Below are 23,911 nucleotides of genomic sequence, written 5' to 3' on the forward strand. Positions count from 1 at the left end.
TCCCCAAACATGTCACAATGATGGCTGGTAATCACCATTTGTCTTGGGGCAAGGTATCAAAGGAACAGGTGTAGTGATTATATTTCCCCAGATGGCGGGGTGGTATGTGTGAATCAGTGAGGAGGTACACATGTATGTGTTAAGCACTTCTCAAAAGAAAAGTTATAAATTGCTTCACAACTGAAACATTAGTCACAGAACAACAGACAAAGAGTAAAAGGCACAGCAGAGGAATACAACGAAAGAGAATCAAACCCATACATATCCTAAACAAGACAGAAATACATCAGTGAGAGAACAAAGAGAAAAGAAACAGATGTTAGTTGATCAACTTTTTTTACACGAGTCAGCAGTAAACTTATCTATCTCCCTGTAAGTTTGACATTTGAGAAATATGTTTATGTATTGTATTGCTGACAATCGATACAAAAAGATCAAGACTAGTCGTATTAATGTGTGTTATTAAGTACAGAGCTGGAGCTAGGAATCAATTAGCTTAGCTTAGCTTAAAGCCGGGGAAACAGCTACCCTGGCTACGTCCAAAGCCACAGTTATGCCGTCCAACACTTCTAAAGCTCAGTGATTAACACGTTCTTTATACAGAAATGTCAAATGAGCTGTGAGACTTTTTTCTACTGAGACCATCGGACTCCAAGAAAACACTTCAATTGGTTGTCGAATAATTCACAAACTAAATATTGTCATTGTTACAGGTCTTGCTTCAGGATGAACAAATGAGAGATAACATGTTACTTAGTGAGCTTTAGAGGTGTTGGTAGGTCTGTTTGTACCTGTTTCTAGTGATTATGCTAAGCTAAGCTTTATCGCTTTATGCTAAGCTAAGTAGCCTACCACCGGCCAGCCCTGCTACTGTCGATACTCAATGCATAGACGTGAGAGTGGCATCGATTTTCTCATCTAATTCTCGCAAATAAACTTTTTTCTCAAAATGTTGACTGCAACTAAATGTGTATTTGCATGAAGGAATAGAGTTGGTTTTACATTTTAAGAAAATTGATTTCCAAAGTAGCTCTCTTTTTTGTTATGGCCTAGCTATCCTGTTAAAATAAACATTTCGGAAATATCACTGAAGATCTCATCAAAAGGGGCTCACAGTCAGCGCAACCACCACAGTTATGTACCAGATAGATAATATCACAAACAATAAGGAGCCTCTGCTAAACAATTCTTTCAGTGCCTCTCAGTGCCTCTCTGTCTGAATAAGATCCGTACCAGCTAATTGCCTGAGAACAACAATCCAAAGGTTTATCCTAATTGACATTTCTTGGCCAGCTTGTACAATTTCCCATCAAACCATTAGTTGAATTCAATACTTTGAAAATGTGCCTTGCAATACAAATAAGGGAAAAAGTGCCTGTTAAAAGCTACCCGTGTCCAACCATTGGTCTGTCTTTTTTTTCTTTTGGTTTGTTTTCTCAGCCTTAGGCCGTCCACAGGCAGTTTTGAAAGCTGATGTATTATTTAATGTGGAACGTTAAAGAGGAACAGCATTGTCATTTTATTTAATGTCTACCTTACATACCCAGAGTCATTCTTCACTGTCTTTCTTTTAGATATTTTTACTTTTACAAGATGTGTTTGAACAAACCTGACGGTGAAAAACAAACTGCATCATGAAATGAATAACTCTTCCTCGATGAAATGATTATTGCCTCCTGAAAAAGTAATCAGTGTCAGATACACACAGAGCAGAACACAACACGACACACACCGATATCAAAACAAGTGGTCGTAAGGATAAAGCAGGCTTCATGTGTATCCGGTGTGGAGTTTCTTTTCATACAGCACAAATTAATTTGTCTAAATGGAGAAAAAAAAACCATCGCCCATGGTCTCCATCTCTGATGTCAATAATACTGGTCCGATCCTTCAACTCTTTTTTTTTCCACTTCCGTCTCTCCTGCTGTGTGTGCTAACCAATGCTAATGAAACACCTTCGACTCACAGCTTGAACCTTCTACGGCTGCCCGGTGAGCGTCTCACACATACGCACACACACACACACATGCATGAGCCTGCACAAACCCCACCATGCACACGCCGGGGCCACAGCTGCAGACTGTCAACAAATCCATTGTATGCAAGTATATGCAGATAGTGTAACTTCTGCACACATTTCCACCTATGCACATAGCATACATTGATGCATAAAGCAAATTTAAAAAGCGACAAAAGAGACAGTAGGGTGTGTGTGTGTTTGGGGAATACACAGGAATACAACGAGAATAAATCCTTGTCGGACAGAGAAACATTTTTGACAGAGATTATTTAAATAATCTAAATCATAATCTAAGGCTGGGCTTGAAAACGTAAACCTCCTGAAGACCTGTAAAAGGAATAGTTTGATATTTTGGGATATTTATGTTCTAACTGTACGTTAGTATGGAGCTGGATTGAGGAGACCATTAGCTTAGCCTAGCATGAAGACTGGAAGCAGGGTGAAACAGCTGGTTGGCTAAATTGTATCTGGATTAATTAAGGATTCATGTGCATACTGTAACATCTTGGCCCGGGCACATCGAGTCCTGATGTCATGTGAGATGGACAGGAGAGCAGCCCAGACACACAAGTGCCGATACGTAACTCCTCCAAAACCAAAAAATTGTTCTTTTAAAAACAGTTAGTGACTTCAATTAGACCATACTTTTTCATGCACTTGCTAACTTGGCTTGCCCCGAATTTATATTATTAATATATCTATGATTACACCGCCACAAATGATTAAACTACTGAGCTCATCAGATGGGGTGATTTATAATAATGTCAGTGTTGTCAAACATGATTGTTGGTGTCTCATGTCTGCAAACTGTCTATCTGACAGGAAATTAGAAGGAAAAAAAGTTAAAAGTTAATAACACCGATGCCCTTTTGACGTTTGATAATTTGTTAACCTGTCATAACTGTGGATATTTCTAAGCATATTCTCTTAATGAGTCAGAGTGCAGCACCAGATAAGCCATAAAACATTCATCCATCTGTTCAGGTAGCAGCAGGCTATTCATCCCTCTCCACAACAACGTTTTCTAGCTTCTCCTGGGGGGGGGGGGGTCCTGCAGCGTTCCCAGGCCAGATGACATATATAATCCCACCAGCGTGTTCTGGGTCAACCCCGGGGGCCTCACTGGAAAAAACCCCTCTAAAAGGCTCCAGGAACCACCCTGATCAGATTCCTGATCCACCCCAACGAGCAGCGGCTCTACTGTCTGAGCTCCTCACCCTGAGTCTCTAAAGCTGGACCCAGTCCCCCTGTGAAGGAAGCTCATCTTCACAGCTCACCGCGATCTCATTCTTTCACAGGTGAAGGTCAGAACGTAGATCGAGTAACGAATCGGAAGCGTTAGCTTTTCCCTAAAATGTATTTTAACATAAAGCACGAGCGCTGCTCGTCTCCTGAAGTAAAACTATCGTCAGTGGGGCAGTAAACATCAAATAAGCATTGGCCATTTGCGATTCAAACTCTTCATTTATAGTCCGATCACACCTAATATCTTAGTTTGGAACAGCTGAGATTAATTAGGAGAATCATCAGCAGATTAAAAGAGCGTGATTAGCTCAGTTAAATTGATCCCATCAATTACAGGTTTGATTGGCTGTGACACAGCTACTAAAGAGTTATCCATTCATCCAGCTCTCTCTCTCGCGCTCTCTCTTATCCTCCGACTTCCCCTCAGTCAAGAGTTGCCCGTCTCTATTACACCAGCTCCCGAGTTACTTGTGTCTCTCTAATAACTCTGAAAGGGTCGGGGACGGAAGCCGGAGAAGGTTAACTTGCAGCGAATAGAGTCCAGACATGTTTGTTAAAGCTGGCCACGTCTCGTAAATTACTGAGGCGTGTGCCTGAGCACTCCTCAATAGTGTGCGTAACTTAACAGTTTCTTTTGTTTGTTTGTTTCTAAATGAGAATTCAACAAAAAAAGTATTTTTAGTCTCGAGCTGGCTGACAATATCCTGGAGACTGAAACATCTCTGACTTCATTAAAGGTAGAGGAGAAGGATTAAGATCAACAGGTTCGGGACAATGAAACAGGTAAACAGGCATCTATAGCATCCTATAGAGGAGGTTCAGGTAGTCTGATTACAGAGGGCAACACTACCGATCTCCTAAACAAATGTGTTAACATACAACTCATTTGCATTTGAAACCATGACGGCCATGTGGACTGTGTTTTCATCAAGATAGATAAGAAATGTTCATGATGAATGCAAGCATACTTCATCTACTGATGTAATGAATCTGCCGAACGTCTATTGTCAACAAATACTGTTTTCTCTGCAATATCACATCACTTTTAACAACTGAGGCATGCTTTACATGTTAGATGGTTTCAGTCAAAGTGCTTGGTTACAGTTGGGGGAAGATTGTGGTCTTGCTTGAACATTTGGAATAATCAGTGCAGACTTCAAATATGATTTCACTGGTGAGTTATTCTCCACTAATTACGATCTGCTCAACATCAGCTTTCAAGACTGAATAACCATATCATTTCAATGGAATTGCCACAACAGATGGATTCACTTGTGTTTTTCACATTGCCACTTCAACGTGCTAGTTCTGAGAGCGTTGTTTCATCTCTTCAATAACTCTGGACGTGATCTGATAACGCTGAATGAACGACAGGATGCTGTTGTTGCTCACACACACACACACACACACACACACACACACACACACACACACACACACACACACACACACACACACACACAGGCCTTCTTTGATTCCTCTCCCTTCTGTTTCGGTGTCCGTGAGGTTGGGCCATCTCTTTTGTGGAAGAAGGTGTCCAGTCGGCTCAGTATGGCCTTCGGGTCCTCAGATGGACCTGAACTCGTGGGCCGCATCCTTCTGATGACACAGCCCCTTAACGAGACACGTCCATGTTTGTTCTTCTTGCAGCTCGTGCTCCAGGAATTGCGTTTTCCAGGTCTGCAGGATACAGATAACCGGTTCCCACGAGGGTTCCTAATTTCTGTCTCAGGAATATCATGAATTCAGATGCACACACACACATACATGGGTACAACGTATTCCATATTGATGTGCTAGCATAACATCCCCACACGCAAGAATGCTTAGATGTGACACACGCACGCACACACACACATATGCATACATACACCTCACATCTCTCCGCACACAACTGATAGCGTACAGACAAACATCAAAGTGAAAATAGTTCTTGATATTACCCTGGGTGCCAGCACTGGCATCCTGGAAGCCAGAGATAGAGACACAGAAGAAGAAAGAGGGGGAAGAAAAGAGGAGGGAACCGAGAGAAAGGCATGAACAGGTGACAGGAGGTCTGAGATCAACAACTATGTTTCATTTTCAAATTGTCTGCTGAAAAGAGCTTCCTGTGTGTTTAGTTGTTGTGTGTGTACATCAATGTGTGTGTACTATTACATACATAGACACATCAATGCAACTGATTATTGTGGATATATTAGCTAACTTATTGAAAGTTTTGGTGACACCGGTGGCAACTAAATTCCTGTGAAGCTCATTGTTTCTCTTTTTGCTAAGTTGTTCCTCTTTTTACTTGCCTCATCCTTTTTCTGCTACGTCAACATCTGTTTGTGTGAGTGTGTGTGTGTGTGTGTGTGTGTGTGTGTGTGTGTGTGTGTGTGTGTGTGCTGGATGGAAAGGTGCCATAGGATGTTAACTGCACCATCTGCCTTTGTCCCAACCCACACACACACACACACACACACACACAAACACTGGCCCATCTGTGTGGAGAAGCAAACATGTAATGTGTGTGTGTGTGTGTATCCGTACAAGTGCATAGGTTTGCATCACTGTTGCATGTGTGTGTTTGTGTACGCCCGTGCATGCCGATGTGGCATGGGAGCACTTTTCCAATCATTCTAACTGCAAATATCTTGATATCACTCTCATGTACAGGTTTCTCTCTCTCTCTTTCTGCTTCCCTCCCTCCATCTCACTTCTCTCTTTCATATGCTAACAGTCTGATTAGGGATTTGTTGGCCTCCCGGCGGTTTGAACCAATCAAGAGATAGTTTAACTGAGAGCGCTCGCACATATCCTGACAGGAATGATAAGGACCGTGGCCAATCACCGGCGCTCTGTGTCGTTGCCACAGTGATCAGCCTGTTTTTGGAAAAGCCCACGGTGGCGCATGAGGAGCGGCGTCGCATTCTGATGGCTGTGTGAACTCCAGAGTGAGTTTGGAAAAGAGGAAGACTTCCTCAGTGCACTCTGTGAGCTCCTGTTCATATTGAATTGTTTTTATTATTTTATTTAATGTGGGTATGCTTTCTTTATTCCATTATATTATCATTATATCATCATATAAAATGGTTGTTTGAATATTGTTTATCTTATATCGTGACAGGCCAATGCTCCGTGTTAAACTGTGAAGAATAGCACATTATTATGAATTGTAAAACTTGTTTTGTGAAAAAAAAGGACGAAATTTCATTAGCTGTCCTTTGCAGCCTACACTGTATCAATTGTTTGATCAGATTTCTTTGTTGAACCACAAATGAAAGGCAAAGAAACAGCGATGGCAATAAGAGAGGTGAAGGGCTGTCTGCTAACCCACACACACCGTCGTCTTTCATCAGTGAGGAACGCGTAGGCGATGGTGGCGTACGCTGGCTTCTATTCGTCTGATACCTCTGACTCGCTCTTATTAATACAGTCACACCTTTATTTATTCATTATTATGCTCATATTTTATTCATCTCGTTTCATTTCGTTTTTATTTACTGCAGCGCTTTCAGCTGAAAGCGTCGTCAACTGAATGGCGGAGTTTGATCAAACAGTGACAGGAAGCAGGTGTGTGTGTGTGTGTGAGGGAAAGATAAGTAAAAAGAGAAAATGAAAGGAGGTAGTGAGAGTGATATGGACGTGCAGAGACAAAGAAAGGGAGAAGGTTACAAACACTAAATTAAAATATCCACTTAATTCAATATTCAGTAAGTTTTAAAAGCAACATCTCGCCCTAACGATGACAATAAGTCGATCTGCGTACATTTTGACGCACATTTGATGAAGCACAAGAGCCAAGTGCCAACCTTCCGTCACCTTGTAGTGTGCTCAACATCTTGTCATTTTAATTCCCCACAGACACATGAAGGAAGTGCATTTTGAAAATAAACGAATTAAGTGATCAGCATTTCCTCAGACTGTGGAACCGCAGTGGTCACAATAGTGTGCCTTCGGTCTCAACTTCTGAGCAAACGTTGGCCAGACGTCTGCTGGAGATCAGCTGGACAACATAACTTAACCCTAACCCTATCTGCAGATATATATATATATATATATATATAGCGCCGACATAAAGTATACTATTACATTTATGAAAACGTTCTCACAAAATAATCCTGAATGTGAGCTTAACAGCTTTTCCATTACAACTTCCACTATCGCTACATTGTTTTGAGTGTTGCTGCTGGGGAGCTCTGCTCGGGTTCAGTGTCTTAATCGGGGGATTTACTACATGATGAAGGGAGGGAGAGGGATTTGTCATTCACTCCCTCAACTGTTTAACCAATATGATAAACTGACCTCTGAGTCACTTTACCTCTGGGTGCTGAAAGTAGTTATAGATAAACCATAAATCATGATTCTCTGAAGGAAATCCAAATCACGGACGAGCAAAAACCAATTTGCCTTTGGGGGACGGGGGGACGGGGAGGTGGGAGGGGGGCGACGGACAGGACGGGACACTATTTCTTACGCCGAGATATATTTAGGATGAACTTGCGTTTTTAACTGATGATGTACTTTAGTTTTGTCATCTCAGACACTCAAAATTATAATAATAAACAATGAGTTCAAACGGGTTAGGAAGTCAGGAGGAATTGATGAAAACAGGGCTTTTTAAACCCAATTAGCTTTACACTTCCTATTCAAAGAATTTAAAATTCACCACAGAGATGATTAAGGTTAGTGTCACTAAACTCGCAGCGTTACAGTATACGTACACTGGTTTGTGTTGGCTCAGCCCACAATCACCACTCAGCTCTGCTCCACTGAGATTGAGCGTTTGTCAAAGCTTCCCTGCTGACCCGTCTGGATTAAAGTCCAGCTACATCTCGAGGTCTGAAGTTTATTCCCCATATCCACAAAAACTCCTCCAATCTGGAATTCAGGCCTGAGTCTGGCAGAATGAACACGTGTCCCTGCATTTATTGAGAAAAAAACAACTCATACTCAAACACTTTGCCAAACTGGAGCCTTCTGCGCCACCGAGCTCAAAGAAATGTGTTGAGCAGCACGTCTGCTGGCAAGTACAGAACACAAAAATACAAAATGTGGGCCCTGCATTTAAGCTGACCGAGAAATGGGCCATCTCTTTAACAGGTGAGCATATTCTTTAGTTGTAAAGGAAATCACACAATAATGTATGTATTAATGTGCAAGCGACAGCAATTAAAGTGGAATATAGCTTGCTTTGAAATTTTGAAAAAGACATGAAAAGACGACAACTATTTGTTGAAATTCCCCATTTTGTGTCAGTTAAAATACACATTCACAAATCTGATGGATTCACTTCATTGTAAATCACACATTTCCTTCTTTTGAATGAATGAATGAATGAAATTTATTTATAGAGCGCTTTTCACAGACATAACATCACAAAGTGATTAATAGAGCAGAAGTTTAAAAGCATAAAAAACACAATGTGACCCTATTGCAATAAATTACATACACAGAGAAAAATAAAAAAAATTAACGAGATAAGCGACAAACGTTGGCCATAAATGGAAGGACGACATCATCTGTCTGTGTCTTTCAAAATACACTGTCATAAGGTCAAGAGAAAAGGCATTGTTTGGGTTAGATGACCAACGTGTTAAAGTTAGGGGGCCGTTGTCATCACAGTGACGATAATATGTGGCTATGGAATAATCAAGTTCATGTTTTATTTAAAAACAACAAATATGAAAGGGGAACAAACAGAAAGCTCAAATGTTTTAATGGTAGATATGAGAGAAAACGAGGGAAAAGTATTGTGGATTACATCTTGACTGGTTGAATTTTTAAAGAAATACTGAATGTGTTCAGTTGCTGTACTGCCATGTGAAAACATGTCAAAGAACAGATCAGAGCACTGACATACACATACAGCCATCTACTGTTGTTACGGCAGACGCTAGCAGACTACCGCCAACAGGATGCATCCTGGATGTACTTTGGAAGTCTTACAAGAGCCTTTCTTACATTCTATCCAGCGTCCCTGCCACTTTACAACCCTCTCAGCGCTTTCTCATCCAAATCCAATTTAGCTCATGCCTCCCCCCTATTTTACCTCTCTCCCTCACCCTTCATCTTTCTCCCTGTTCCTCATCCTTTTCTTCTCTCACTTCTTCTCTCTCCTCTCCCTCGTTCCGCCCTCGCTTCCTTCTTTTCTCCGTCTCACACCACCCTGCCGTCCTTACCTCTATCACTCGGTGGCAACATGAAAGGCTACCTGTGCGCCGATAGCCAGGGGAGAAGGAGGGCAGAGAGTTAATTAACTCGCTATCTGGGAGCGACTGTTAATAGGAATAGGAACCGTTAATAAGATATGTAGTGTTGCGCAGCAGAAATATAGCTTCAGACAGCACACACTCGGAGAGGGGATGTGTGTTTAGCCCGAGTATTGTTGGGTATGTACGATACAAATCAGTGCTTGTATGTGGAAATATGGAAGCGAGCGATTACGTGCCCACAAACACACACTACATACTTGCAGTACACAGACTGAAAGGTGGCAGGTGTAATTTCACGCATTAAAAAAAGGACTCAAGAAACAAATCTCCGCTCTCGTCAAACCCCACGCCCCTCCACACACACACACACACACACACACACACACACACACACACACACACACACACACACACACACACACACACACACACACACACACACACACCCTTCGTCTCCCATCCTCCCCCTGGCTCTTTCCGTTCCCGCCACCCTAACCCTTTGAAGATAACTTTTTCTTATTACCCTAACAATGGCGGCACGGAATCCAACTATAACGCTCCGAAAACGAGACAGGGCGGAAGAGGACACCGCACCGCTCGCTCTTTCCTCCCGCTTGTTCCTCCTGCAGGGTGCAAAGGCGAGCGAGGAGGAGGAGAAGGAAGGAGAAGTGAGAAAGAGAGGTAGGCAAAGCGGGAGAAAAGTTCAAACATAAATCGCAAGGTAAAGCTTTTTTTTTTTCTCAAGCGTGAAAATGGTCCTGCGCACCTTTTCTGGTTTTTTTCCCGTCTATTTTCCTCCACCAACACAGAGTTTGGCAAAGCACTGACGTGTGCTCTCCCTCACACGCTATAGAGCACACAGATACTTTTACCACACTTAACAAAATGCTCCTCTTTGCTGAAGCCATTCATCTGATGAAGTGCCAGCCACAGCACCATCTTTGCTTCTCCTCGAGGACCACGCTCTCAACTTTTCTGCTTCTCTTCCTCTACTGCTTTTTTTTGTTGACAACCTTTCCTTCTGTCTTTTCTTGCTCTCTCTTGGCGGTAGGTAAGCAGGCAGCCACGGCTGACAGGTCCTCTTACACACAAGGAGGAAATGGTTGCCCTTTGAAGTGGAATTGGGTGCCCGTGGAACTGTGTGCATGATTAGCGTGGAGCTCAGAGGGGGTTGGGGGGTAGAAAGAGGAAGCAGGTAAATGCAGGGTAATGGTAGGATCACCAACAGGAAAGCAAACAAAGCTAGCCTCATCTTCAATTATGTCTTCAGCCGTAGACAGACAGAGACAGAGAGAGAGAGATAGAGAGAGAGAGAGAGAGAGAGAGAGAGAGCGAGAGAGAGCGAGAGAGAGCGAGAGAGAGAGATGGAAACAGACAGAGATGCTGTTCCACGATGAAATATCCAACAAGTTTGACAGTTTTATAGCAAACTACTGAGAAAGAGGGAGGGGCTGCAACAGGTGAGTGTCACACCCATCTGTGTGTGTGTGTGTGTGTGTGTGTGTGCGTGTGTGTGTGTGTGTGCGTGCATGTGTGTGTGTGCATATGTTAGTGATGTGGTCCCTACTCTTAGTACAAGTTAAAAACATAGCAGCTGCACAGCCTGCGGAGGAAATAATCGACTTTGATCAAATGTCTCAGTTGGGCAAAGAAGGACAGCAGTGTTGTTCATCTTCTTGTATATGTTATTACGGGAGAATACAAAGTTAAACCTACAACTTAATACTGTGAACCAGTGGTATGAGGAATGTTGTCAATGGTCTGCAGGTGAACTTGCAGAAAGGGAACTTCATTCAAATTATGAAAGCAACCTAACAAAGAGTTGATTAAATGCCTTCAGTGACTTTCAACTTTCTCTACTTGAACTATTCGGGGAGTTTTTTTAGATTAAAAAAGAGATGGCAATAATCCTGCTAAAATGAGATTAATGCATCAATAATCCTCTCTGTGTCATCAAATCATACTATGTCCCATACATTTTACAGGAAAATAAGTACAAAAGAATAAAGTAAAAAGTCACTTCTCTTTAAATTCTGAAACATTTTATATATATATTTAATTCGGACTTTCCTCTTCTTTTTTGGAGCGCTAACCACAACACACATTTCATTATTTATCTTCCGTTAGTGCACCACCTTTGTGCTGAAGTGCAGCTATAGCGTTGTGCTGTGGACTCCTTGTCTTCTTTAAGGATGGAGGATTCCTACACAGGTCAAAGCTCCATCAACCATCCAAATATTCTCTAACACTTGACTTTTCCACCCTGCTGCTGGCATTTGCACTGCTGTTTAGCGTTGGTAGTAGATTACATACAACAGGATCACTCAATATAAATGTAATTCGGGAGATTGGGCTGAACAAACAAAAAGTCACACAGCAAACTTTGCACAAATGTACACCCCCCCAGGCAGACAGCGTGTAACAAGGGTGTTCACCCACATTACCCCAGTCGCTTTGGGACAGAGCTTATTTCAACTAATGTAGGCTACATGCTGCTGGAGGGTATATAATAAGATGAATATGCAAAGTAACTAGTAAGAGTAGTTTTAAAAAAATATTTTGCACACATATACAACTCATAAATCTCTTTGTATAGTGCTCACAACAATCCTAAATTGTTAGTAAATGTGCATCAATGAAAATACACCAAAATGATAATGGGCTGAACTGAATACCTTCCAGGGGAGATGGGGGTATGGGGAATGACTTATGGGAAAATAAAAAGCAAAGAGGCATAAAGAGGGAAAAAGAGGCTGATTGATGGCCATTCTGTCTGCTCTGTGTTTCAACAAGAGAGGAGTGGAATCAATGGTCTCGCTCGGCTCCTCATGGAAAAAACTGATCCCTCGTTCACTCCTTTCATCCGTCTAAAACAGATTGTCACAATCATGCATTCTCCCTCGTACATATATTGGTCTTCAGCCTTCCCTTTAGTTTTAATGACGGTACGAGCTGAGCTGTCCATAACTCAGCACCCACTTGAGCCGTCTGCTTTACAGCGTTATGAGTGCACAAAATAGTCATTAAGTCATTTAAAAGCAATTGTTAAAACACACCAAAAACTTTTCGTGGCCTAAATAACAAAAAAAAGAAACGCACACACCCACTTGTGTAGAATACAATAGAATAGAAAATAGAACAGTGATCAGTGGATTGATTGGTCACACAGACAGCACTCTGAACTTTGTTGTCGTGTTTTAACTGCTTGCGCCAATTGTCTGCTTCACATTCTTTTGTATTAATTGCCGTCATTTTACAAATCCTAGTTTGCATGATGCCCACCTTACTCCTCTAAGCTCTTCATCCTGTTCAGCTGTCCATGTTCGGCTTCCCACGGTTCAATTCTTACACCTGTTTTATTGTTTTAATGGATTATTTAACATCTGGCCAAGGGACAACAGTTGAAATTTAACATTTTGGCTAATTTTGGCACATTTACAGTTATGTTGATCAATGTGTATTGTCCCTGAGAACAGTTGAACCACCGTGTCAAAGAGTTATTTGTGAGATGCCTTCAACAAAAACAGTATGACTGTTGAAAAAGTTTGCAAATCTAGTGTCTAAAACACTTTTCTTCACTCTCCGTGCCTGTTAAAAACCACGCCCATATCCCTACAGTAAATAACTGCATCGATATCGATACTCACAGAGATAAGGACAGAGTTGTAAAGTAAAAGGAAAGGGGGGCAAAGGGTAAGTGAGGAGACAGACAGAGCAAGTGACTGAGAACAGTCAGCATGTGGAAGAACAAGAACAGCGAGAGTGAAGTGTCCCGTCAACAGCCGTCTCACCCCCGGCCTTTGGAACGAGCTGCTGAGTGTCTAAACGTCTTTCGGCTAACGAGTTATGGCCCCGGTGACGCTAAATGGCAGTCAATGGACAGATAGATGGCCCACTGGGAAGTCAATGGGCAGTGAGAGAGTGAGGTCCATATTACACGTGCGATTTCGCTGGACGAAATCGGCCACGTCTATTCTGAGTTTAAGGCCTTGGCCCGCGGAAAGCATCCTTCCTTCCACGCGCCGCTCCCCACCTTCGTGTACACGCTACGGTACTAGGGAGACCAAACAATCTTCCTTCACCGACCATTACCGGGAGATACGAACCGACACGTGTCTCAGCCGACGTTGGAAACCACAGGCCCTCCTCTCTGTAGCGAGCCGGGCCGAACCAGCAGCCGCTCACCAGCGACGCCGAAACAACCGCGGCCTCACACCTTTCTTTTCCTCCTGGAGGAGGAAAGACCATTCATCGACAAACACTCTACAACCTTGCCACGAAGCATCTCATAGTAAGAGTCACGGTGTCTGGGCGTAGTTTAGCTTAAATGAACTTAAGTTTAATTCAGGCCATTCATTTATATGTTATTATTCCCGTGTTTTTGTCGTGTTAAAGTCATTGTTTTCGTTTTGCTGAGAGATTACGCAATCGTCGACGGAGCTCCGAGGCCCGTCGTACTGTGCGTTTCCTGTTTGACTGTTGCTTTTGGGATTATTTGATTTCATCTTTGTTCTTGCTCTATTTCCTCGAGTCGATTCTGTGAGTGAAGTGTGGAAACGCGACTATCGGGCATAAGTGTCGTCAGTTCGCGAAGCGACAACGGAAACTTGTGTGAGATACGCTCGGCGATCCTCATTTTCACTACGACGCGACATCGCACACAGAAACTCTGATTCCTCTCTCTGCCCTTTTATTCCTCTTGTTTTCCGTAACTTGCACACACATAGAGCTCCGGATTGTGGGTGAAACTCTCACCTATTGTTCTAACACACGTGTGCGCCGACACACGCAACCACATATAGCTGACCCTCCCCCCCCTCCATTCGCCATTTGGTCTAAGTCACTCGACTCCGCCATCTGGTGGTAGGTTTTAGCTATAACGCTTTAAGGCCCCTCCCTGTTTGTCTGCGTCACTCGACGCCGCCATCTTTGTAGTCTTTAGCGATAGCTTTTAAGACTCACCTTCCTTTCCACACACAGACCCACACACACACACACACACACACACACACACACACACACACACACACACACATTCTTGTATTACATACATCATCACCCATTTTATTCATTTGTTTAGATATTAGGCACATAAAATTGTATGACAGCGTTGTTGGTTGTGATATTATTTGATCTGATCACTTATTATTTCGATTTAATAAATTCTGTTATATTTTAAAGAGCAGTCGTTTGTGATTACTTGTGCATATTTGTGTAATAAGATCTGTATGTAGTAGTCTTGTGTACGAACTTAACCCTTCACTGTCACTTCGAATGTGTAGTCGCACCCGACTATTGACATTACGAGTGGCCACTAATTATGAGACTTAGTTTATCGTTTGGTTATTAGTCCCTGTTTACAGGGTGGTGCCCCGTTATTATTAATAATCATTAATAATTGTTACATACATTAATAATTCTATTGATGTCAAGAATTCAGTTTCTTAAATGCTGATAACCCAAACACGCCCCTCTACGTTCCCAACAACCTCATTACGTAAATGTACCATTTTGAAAACTGTCCTCGTAAGAAAAAAACGTTAGCGTCGTCGTTTCAACAAATGGCCAAAAAAAATGTGTCTGCAGAGGGAGGAGGTTGGGCAAATGGATGGGTCAACAATCATTGGACAGACAAGAGACAGCTGTTTCAAGAGTGGCTTTTATTTTCCTTACAGTGTTACAACTCTAACTTTCAAGAGCAGGTTATATTTAAGTACACCTGACAGTGTAACTGACTTCGCCACCGTTCTCAGCAGAGCAAACAAGGCGGCGCAAGGATTCTGGATCTAGTTTTATCGCACAGGATCCCAGAAGCTCGTCAGCACCAGCTACCGTGTCCTTGATCTTCAGTGTCATCACCTCGTTGTTGCCTGGCCAAAATTTCAACGACTGCCGAAATTTAGGGTTGGCCTGGCCAATCTTGATGTCGGTTGTTTTTATGTTCCCATCGACTTCCACCTGTTAGTCAAAATGTTAAAAAATAAATATTTTTTTCTGAAATAAACACACAGAATAACCATCCACTTACAAAAACGAAAAACATTAAATGGATCAATAAAAAAGACCTGAAGGATTGTGGTACAAAAGGGGAAATAGAAGATGCACAAATGTTAACATATTCATATTGCTGCCATCATACACATGGTTTTATGCAGTAAAGGACTTTACTGTAGCCTGTTTGGCTGATTTAAATAGTTGGAGTGCACACAATGTCTCATTATGTATCACTTTTATGAGATGTAAACGGATGAATTTCTTCAAACTAAATCTATTACATTAATCATCGACTAAAGGTGATTTTTTTATATTTCACTACATTGTTGGATCAAACTTAAGTCAATTTAAATGTGAGGGATTTCTGCACCTGTTGAATTCGTATTTGGCAGGATTTACAATCGAATGTATTTTTAATGTCAATTTCTTGCTAAACCAACTTCTAATGACCATATGGACGTGAACAACTTTGCTCATATGATGATTACATCTCGTCATACAACGCACTGCATCGAAAAACACCATTCCCCATTCTGTTTATGTTTTGAGAAAGATAGCCAGCAACTCACCTCAACATAGGCGTTTGGTGCTCCACCTGCCTTCCTTCCAAGCCCATTGGCACTGTCCACAAAAACAGACACCTTGCCTTGACATGAGTCAGCATCAGCCTGGAATGGTAGGATCACCAACAGGAAAGCAAACAAAGCGAGCCTCATCTTCAATTATGTCTTCAGCCGTAGACAGACAGAGAGAGAGAGAGAGCGAGAGAGAGAGAGATGGAAACAGACAGAGATGCTGTTCCACGATGAAATATCCAACAAGTTTGACAGTTTTATAGCAAACTACTGAGAAAGAGGGAGGGGCTGCAAACAGGTGAGTGTCACACCCATCTGTGTGTGTGTGTGTGTGTGTGTGTGTGTGCGTGCGTGTGTGCGTGCGTGTGTGTGTGTGCATATGTTAGTGATGTGGTCCCTACTCTTAGCACAAGTTAAAAACATAGCAGCTGCACAGCCTGCGGAGGAAATAATCGACTTTGATCAAATGTCTCAGTTGGGCAAAGAAGGACAGCAGTGTTGTTCATCTTCTTGTATATGTTATTACGGGAGAATACAAAGTTAAACCTACAACTTAATACTGTGAACCAGTGGTATGAGGAATGTTGTCAATGGTCTGCAGGTGAACTTGCAGAAAGGGAACTTCATTCAAATTATGAAAGCAACCTAACAAAGAGTTGATTAAATGCCTTCAGTGACTTTCAACTTTCTCTACTTGAACTATTCGGGGAGTTTTTTTAGATTAAAAAAGAGATGGCAATAATCCTGCTAAAATGAGATTAATGCATCAATAATCCTCTCTGTGTCATCAAATCATACTATGTCCCATACATTTTACAGGAAAATAAGTACAAAAGAATAAAGTAAAAAGTCACCTCTCTTTAAATTCTGAAACATTTTATATATATATTTAATTCGGACTTTCCTCTTCTTTTTTGGAGCGCTAACCACAACACACATTTCATTATTTATCTTCCGTTAGTGCACCACCTTTGTGCTGAAGTGCAGCTATAGCGTTGTGCTGTGGACTCCTTGTCTTCTTTAAGGATGGAGGATTTCTACACAGGTCAAAGCTCCATCAACCATCCAAATATTCTCTAACACTTGACTTTTCCACCCTGCTGCTGGCATTTGCACTGCTGTTTAGCGTTGGTAGTAGATTACATACAACAGGATCACTCAATATAAATGTAATTCGGGAGATTGGGCTGAACAAACAAAAAGTCACACAGCAAACTTTGCACAAATGTACACACCCCCAGGCAGACAGCGTGTAACAAGGGTGTTCACCCACATTACCCCAGTCGCTTTGGGACAGAGCTTATTTCAACTAATGTAGGCTACATGCTGCTGGAGGGTATATAATAAGATGAATATGCAAAGTAACTAGTAAGAGTAGTTTTTTTAAATATTTTGCACACATATACAACTCATAAATCTCTTTGTATAGTGCTCACAACAATCCTAAATTGTTAGTAAATGTGCATCAATGAAAATACACCAAAATGATAATGGGCTGAACTGAATACCTTCCAGGGGAGATGGGGGTATGGGGAATGACTTATGGGAAAATAAAAAGCAAAGAGGCATAAAGAGGGAAAAAGAGGCTGATTGATGGCCATTCTGTCTGCTCTGTGTTTCAACAAGAGAGGAGTGGAATCAATGGTCTCGCTCGGCTCCTCATGGAAAAAACTGTTCCCTCGTTCACTCCTTTCATCCGTCTAAAACAGATTGTCACAATCATGCATTCTCCCTCGTACATATATTGGTCTTCAGCCTTCCCTTTAGTTTTAATGACGGTACGAGCTGAGCTGTCCATAACTCAGCACCCACTTGAGCCGTCTGCTTTACAGCGTTATGAGTGCACAAAATAGTCATTAAGTCATTTAAAAGCAATTGTTAAAACACACCAAAAACTTTTCGTGGCCTAAATAACAAAAAAAAGAAACGCACACACCCACTTGTGTAGAATACAATAGAATAGAAAATAGAACAGTGATCAGTGGATTGATTGGTCACACAGACAGCACTCTGAACTTTGTTGTCGTGTTTTAACTGCTTGCGCCAATTGTCTGCTTCACATTCTTTTGTATTAATTGCCGTCATTTTACAAATCCTAGTTTGCATGATGCCCACCTTACGCTCTTCATCCTGTTCAGCTGTCCATGTTCGGCTTCCCACGGTTCAATTCTTACACCTGTTTTATTGTTTTAATGGATTATTTAACATCTGGCCAAGGGACAACAGTTGAAATTTAACATTTTGGCTAATTTTGGCACATTTACAGTTATGTTGATCAATGTGTATTGTCCCTGAGAACAGTTGAACCACCGTGTCAAAGGGTTATTTGTGAGATGCCTTCAACAAAAACAGTATGACTGTTGAAAAAGTTTGCAAATCTAGTGTCTAAAACACTTTTCTTCACTCTCAGTGCCTGTTAAAAACCACGGCCATATCCCTACAGTAAATAACTGCATTGATATCGATACTCACAGAGATAAGGACAGAGTTGTAAAGTAAAAGGAAAGGGGGGCAAAGGGTAAGTGAGGAGACAGACAGAGCAAGTGACTGAGAACAGTCAGCATGTGGAAGAACAAGAACAGCGAGAGTGAAGTGTCCCGTCAACAGCCGTCTCACCCCCGGCCTTTGGAACGAGCTGCTGAGTGTCTAAACGTCTTTCGGCTAACGAGTTATGGCCCCGGTGACGCTAAATGGCAGTCAATGGACAGATAGATGGCCCACTGGGAAGTCAATGGGCAGTGAGAGAGTGAGGTCCATATTACATTAATGGGAGCAATACGATATACTAAAGGGTATTTAGCAGACACCTTTATCCAAAATGACTTTAAGTACCTTGGGGGGTAGAAAGAGGAAGCAGGTAAATGCAGGGTAAAGGCAAGGTTAGAAGAGAGAAATGATACGAATGAAAGAGAGCAGACGGAGGGAACAGGAGTACAGCAAAAAATCCCTTTCTGACATTCACCTCATTACGTAAATGTACCATTTTGAAAACTGTCCTCGTAAGAAAAAAACGTTAGCGTCGTCGTTTCAACAAATGGCCAAAAAAAATGTGTCTGCAGAGGGAGGAGGTTGGGCAAATGGATGGGTCAACAATCATTGGACAGACAAGAGACAGCTGTTTCAAGAGTGGCTTTTATTTTCCTTACAGTGTTACAACTCTAACTTTCAAGAGCAGGTTATATTTAAGTACACCTGACAGTGTAACTGACTTGGCCACCGTTCTCAGCAGAGCAAACAAGGCGGCGCAAGGATTCTGGATCTAGTTTTATCGCACAGGATCCCAGAAGCTCGTCAGCACCAGCTACCGTGTCCTTGATCTTCAGTGTCATCACCTCGTTGTTGCCTGGCCAAAATTTCAACGACTGCCGAAATTTAGGGTTGGCCTGGCCAATCTTGATGTCGGTTGTTTTTATGTTCCCATCGACTTCCACCTGTTAGTCAAAATGTTATGCTGTGGACTCCTTGTCTTCTTTAAGGATGGAGGATTCCTACACAGGTCAAAGCTCCATCAACCATCCAAATATTCTCTAACACTTGACTTTTCCACCCTGCTGCTGGCATTTGCACTGCTGTTTAGCGTTGGTAGTAGATTACATACAACAGGATCACTCAATATAAATGTAATTCGGGAGATTGGGCTGAACAAACAAAAAGACACATAGCAAACTTTGCACAAATGTACACACCCCCAGGCAGACAGCGTGTAACAAGGGTGTTCACCCACATTACCCCAGTCGCTTTGGGACAGAGCTTATTTCAACTAATGTAGGCTACATGCTGCTGGAGGGTATATAATAAGATGAATATGCAAAGTAACTAGTAAGAGTAGTTTTTTTAAATATTTTGCACACATATACAACTCATAAATCTCTTTGTATAGTGCTCACAACAATCCTAAATTGTTAGTAAATGTGCATCAATGAAAATACACCAAAATGATAATGGGCTGAACTGAATACCTTCCAGGGGAGATGGGGGTATGGGGAATGACTTATGGGAAAATAAAAAGCAAAGAGGCATAAAGAGGGAAAAAGAGGCGGATTGATGGCCATTCTGTCTGCTCTGTGTTTCAACAAGAGAGGAGTGGAATCAATGGTCTCGCTCGGCTCCTCATGGAAAAAACTGTTCCCTCGTTCACTCCTTTCATCCGTCTAAAACAGATTGTCACAATCATGCATTCTCCCTCGTACATATATTGGTCTTCAGCCTTCCCTTTAGTTTTAATGACGGTACGAGCTGAGCTGTCCATAACTCAGCACCCACTTGAGCCGTCTGCTTTACAGCGTTATGAGTGCACAAAATAGTCATTAAGTCATTTAAAAGCAATTGTTAAAACACACCAAAAACGTTTGGTGGCCTAAATAACAAAAAAAAGAAACGCACACACCCACTTGTGTAGAATACAATAGAATAGAAAATAGAACAGTGATCAGTGGATTGATTGGTCACACAGACAGCACTCTGAACTTTGTTGTCGTGTTTTAACTGCTTGCGCCAATTGTCTGCTTCACATTCTTTTGTATTAATTGCCGTCATTTTACAAATCCTAGTTTGCATGATGCCCACCTTACTCCTCTAAGCTCTTCATCCTGTTCAGCTGTCCATGTTCGGCTTCCCACGGTTCAATTCTTACACCTGTTTTATTGTTTTAATGGATTATTTAACATCTGGCCAAGGGACAACAGTTGAAATTTAACATTTTGGCTAATTTTGGCACATTTACAGTTATGTTGATCAATGTGTATTGTCCCTGAGAACAGTTGAACCACCGTGTCAAAGGGTTATTTGTGAGATGCCTTCAACAAAAACAGTATGACTGTTGAAAACGTTTGCAAATCTAGTGTCTAAAACACTTTTCTTCACTCTCCGTGCCTGTTAAAAACCACGGCCATATCCCTACAGTAAATAACTGCATTGATATCGATACTCACAGAGATAAGGACAGAGTTGTAAAGTAAAAGGAAAGGGGGGCAAAGGGTAAGTGAGGAGACAGACAGAGCAAGTGACTGAGAACAGTCAGCATGTGGAAGAACAAGAACAGCGAGAGTGAAGTGTCCCGTCAACAGCCGTCTCACCCCCGGCCTTTGGAACGAGCTGCTGAGTGTCTAAACGTCTTTCGGCTAACGAGTTATGGCCCCGGTGACGCTAAATGGCAGTCAATGGACAGATAGATGGCCCACTGGGAAGTCAATGGGCAGTGAGAGAGTGAGGTCCATATTACATTAATGGGAGCAATACGATATACTAAAGGGTATTTAGCAGACACCTTTATCCAAAATGACTTTAAGTACCTTGGGGGGTAGAAAGAGGAAGCAGGTAAATGCAGGGTAAAGGCAAGGTTAGAAGAGAGAAATGATACGAATGAAAGAGAGCAGACGGAGGGAACAGGAGTACAGCAAAAAAATCCCTTTCTGACATTCACCTCATTACGTAAATGTACCATTTTGAAAACTGTCCTCGTAAGAAAAAAACGTTAGCGTCGTCGTTTCAACAAATGGCCAAAAAAAATGTGTCTGCAGAGGGAGGAGGTTTGGGCAAATGGATGGGTCAACAATCATTGGACAGACAAGAGACAGCTGTTTCAAGAGTGGCTTTTATTTTCCTTACAGTGTTACAACTCTAACTTTCAAGAGCAGGTTATATTTAAGTACACTTGGCAGTGTAACTGAGTTCGCCACCGTTCTCAGCAGAGCAAACAAGGCGCTTGAAGCTTTTCACCGAACCTCTTGGTCGGGATTCTACTTCTATCGCACAGGATCCCAGAAGCTCGTCAGCACCAGCTCCCATGTCCTTGATCTTCAGTGTCATCACCTCGTTGTTGCCTGGCCCAAATTGCAACGACCGCAAAAATATAGGGTTGGCCTGGCCAATCTTGATGTTGGTTGTTTTTATGTTCCCATCGACTTCCACCTGTTAGTCAAAATGTTAAAAAATAAATATTTTTTTCTGAAATAAACACACAGAATAACCATCCACTTACAAAAACGAAAAACATTAAACGGATCAATAAAAAAGACCTGAAGGATTATGGTACAAAAGGGGAAATAGAAGATGCACAAATGTTAACATATTCATATTGCTGCCATCATATACATGGTTTTATGCAGTAAAGGACTTTACTGTAGCCTGTTTGGCTGATTTAAATAGTTGGAGTGCACACAATGTCTCATTATGTATCACTTTTATGAGATGTAAACGGTTGGATTTCTTCAAACTAAATCTATTACATTAATCATCGACTAAAGGTGATTTTTTTATATTTCACTACATTGTTGGATCAAACTTAAGTCAATTTAAATGTGAGGGATTGCTGCACCTGTTGAATTCGTATTTGGCAGGATTTACAATCGAATGTATTTTTAATGTCAATTTCTTGCTAAACCAACTTCTAATGACCATATGGACGTGAACAACTTTGCTCATATGATGATTACATCTCGTCATACAACGCACTGCATCGAAAAACACCATTCCCCATTCTGTTTATGTTTTGAGAAAGATAGCCAGAAACTCACCTCAACATAGGCGTTTGGTGCTCCACCTGCCTTGCTTTCAAGCCCATTGGCATTGCCCACAAAAACAGACACTGTTTTGCCTTGACATGAGTCAGCATCAGCCTGGAATGGTAGGATCACCAACAGGAAAGCAAACAAAGCGAGCCTCATCTTCAATTATGTCTTCAGCCGTAGACAGACAGAGAGAGAGAGAGAGCGAGAGAGAGAGAGATGGAAACAGACAGAGATGCTGTTCCACGATGAAATATCCAACAAGTTTGACAGTTTTATAGCAAACTACTGAGAAAGAGGGAGGGGCTGCAAACAGGTGAGTGTCACACCCATCTGTGTGTGTGTGTGTGTGTGCGTGCGTGTGTGTGTGTGCATATGTTAGTGATGTGGTCCCTACTCTTAGTACAAGTTAAAAACATAGCAGCTGCACAGCCTGCGGAGGAAATAATCGACTTTGATCAAATGTCTCAGTTGGGCAAAGAAGGACAGCAGTGTTGTTCATCTTCTTGTATATGTTATTACGGGAGAATACAAAGTTAAACCTACAACTTAATACTGTGAACCAGTGGTATGAGGAATGTTGTCAATGGTCTGCAGGTGAACTTGCAGAAAGGGAACTTCATTCAAATTATGAAAGCAACCTAACAAAGAGTTGATTAAATGCCTTCAGTGACTTTCAACTTTCTCTACTTGAACTATTCGGGGAGTTTTTTTAGATTAAAAAAGAGATGGCAATAATCCTGCTAAAATGAGATTAATGCATCAATAATCCTCTCTGTGTCATCAAATCATACTATGTCCCATACATTTTACAGGGAAATAAGTACAAAAGAATAAAGTAAAAAGTCACTTCTCTTTAAATTCTGAAACATTTTATATATATATTTAATTCTGACTTTCCTCTTCTTTTTTGGAGCGCTAACCACAACACACATTTCATTATTTATCTTCCGTTAGTGCACCACCTTTGTGCTGAAGTGCAGCTATAGCGTTGTGCTGTGGACTCCTTGTCTTCTTTAAGGATGGAGGATTCCTACACAGGTCAAAGCTCCATCAACCATCCAAATATTCTCTAACACTTGACTTTTCCACCCTGCTGCTGGCATTTGCACTGCTGTTTAGCGTTGGTAGTAGATTACATACAACAGGATCACTCAATATAAATGTAATTCGGGAGATTGGGCTGAACAAACAAAAAGACACACAGCAAACTTTGCACAAATGTACACACCCCCAGGCAGACAGCGTGTAACAAGGGTGTTCACCCACATTACCCCAGTCGCTTTGGGACAGAGCTTATTTCAACTAATGTAGGCTACATGCTGCTGGAGGGTATATAATAAGATGAATATGCAAAGTAACTAGTAAGAGTAG

General features: G+C 41.7%; 1 long non-coding RNA gene across 1 annotated transcript; it reads right to left on the reverse strand.

The window, feature by feature from the left end:
• Positions 1–15,103: 15,103 nt before the first annotated feature.
• Positions 15,104–16,251, reverse strand: LOC306779307. The gene is made up of 2 exons (XR_013772105.1): positions 16,026–16,251; positions 15,104–15,420 (listed from the first exon to the last, which is right to left on the reverse strand). It is a non-coding gene; the product is annotated as an uncharacterized lncRNA (long non-coding RNA).
• Between the last annotated feature and the right edge of the window lie 7,660 nt (positions 16,252–23,911).

Source organism: Melanostigma gelatinosum (genome assembly GCF_949748355.1).
Source record: "Melanostigma gelatinosum genome assembly, chromosome: 6".
In the NCBI taxonomy this organism is placed as follows: Eukaryota; Metazoa; Chordata; class Actinopteri; order Perciformes; family Zoarcidae; genus Melanostigma; species Melanostigma gelatinosum.